The sequence below is a fragment of the Triticum aestivum genome, unplaced genomic scaffold (assembly GCF_018294505.1).
Source record: "Triticum aestivum cultivar Chinese Spring unplaced genomic scaffold, IWGSC CS RefSeq v2.1 scaffold35064, whole genome shotgun sequence".
Classification (NCBI taxonomy): Eukaryota; Viridiplantae; Streptophyta; class Magnoliopsida; order Poales; family Poaceae; genus Triticum; species Triticum aestivum.
In genome coordinates this window covers 29,662-31,056 of record NW_025228368.1, presented here as the reverse complement: position 1 = coordinate 31,056, position 1,395 = coordinate 29,662, and the positions used below count along the sequence as shown (strand labels likewise).

Below are 1,395 nucleotides of genomic sequence, written 5' to 3'. Positions count from 1 at the left end.
TGCCTCATTTTTGAAAAAATAGTATTCACATCTAGATGTGTCATAAGTATTACGCATCTAAGTTCTATATCATTGATCTTACGTGAAGACTCGTGCGTGTATTTTATTTCTGTTTTTTATACTTAATTGTGCCACTTGGATGTGCAATAAATAGGACACATCTGGATTCTGGATGCCCTAGACATCGGAGAACAACTCATCCTATCGTACACAAGGCATGCTCTAGCGTGCATGCATCCGTGTCCTACCTAGTCACGGACTCGATTGTACGTGGGTATATATACATGTTCGATCCTAGCTAGTTCGTGCAAGCTAGGATCGATCTATGGCAAAGTCGATGAAGACGAAGTGGTCCGGGAGATCCTCCTGCGCCTAGACAACTGGTCACCCTCTTCCGTTGCGCCGCCACGTGCAAACGCTGGCGCCGCCTCATAGTCGAGCCCTCCTTCCTCCTCCGTTGCCGGTGGCCGCCCTCCCTGGTTGGCTTCTTCACCCAGCTCGCCTTCGTCCCGGCATCCTCGTGTCCTTCGTTGTTTGGCCTTAGCGGTCGTCGCCGGGGAATAGGCAACCCTAGGTAGACCTAGGGGAAAAAAGATCTTTTTCTTTTTTTCGGACCAAAGAACAGATGCATAAGTTAGTTAGCTACCTAGCCGGCAGCTTTGTCTGGATCATGGAGCGATTCCTGATTAGTAGGAGTACGTGCATGGTTGGTCAGTGGGTTAGCTGGCCGTACGTATGTGCCAGCGGTGGCCGAGTGTGGCGGCTGAACGAGTGTGCGCATGTGCTATATAGGGATTGTAACTCATGTTTGTTTTGGGTGACAAGAGAATTAAACCCTTTACGAGTCGCGCAAGGAGCGCCCGCTCGGCCTGTCCACGTCATCACACAAGCCAGGGCCGAAGGGGAAAAGTAAAAAACACGTCGACGATCCTTGCTCTCCTCGCAATCAAGCCTCCCCTCGTCTCCTCTCTTACTCTTACGACCTCTCTCCCCTCGCGACTCCTCGCCGCCGCCGCCACCGCCACCGCCACGACCCATGCCGGCTGATTCCGGCGAGTCCCGACGGCGGCTGACACACCAACGGCCTCCCCTGGCCCACTCCTTCCTCCCATCCGTCCAGATCCGTCCTCTTCTCCTCGTCTCTCTCCTCCGCGTCTTCCTCCGGGGAGCCTTGCGGCTGCAGCAGGAGGGGAGACAAGGGAGCCGGGCCAGCCGATTTCCTCGCCGGATCTGGAGCGCAGGGGCGACGCCAGCGAGTAACCGACCAGGGAGGAGCATTGGTCGCCGGTGAAGAAAACATGGGAGGGAGACGAGAGGAGCACTGATCGGGGGGAGTCACCAGGGCGTCGATGCCAAGGTCAGCTTTCCCAATCATTCTCCCCCCCTCCACTCCAG

At 55.4% G+C, this 1,395-nt stretch overlaps 1 long non-coding RNA gene across 8 annotated transcripts in view; it reads left to right on the top strand.

Annotated features, from left to right (window-relative positions):
* Positions 1-892: 892 nt before the first annotated feature.
* The window catches only part of LOC123174000 (uncharacterized), a 5,581-nt gene continuing 5,078 nt past the window's right edge, over positions 893-1,395 (top strand). For 3 of the 8 annotated variants that reach the window (XR_006486683.1, XR_006486678.1, XR_006486682.1), the window contains exon 1: positions 893-1,357. This is a non-coding gene — a long non-coding RNA (uncharacterized lncRNA). The remainder of the gene's footprint in view (positions 1,358-1,395) is intronic. The other 5 variants (XR_006486677.1, XR_006486681.1, XR_006486679.1 and 2 more) reach the window with 3 other exon arrangements.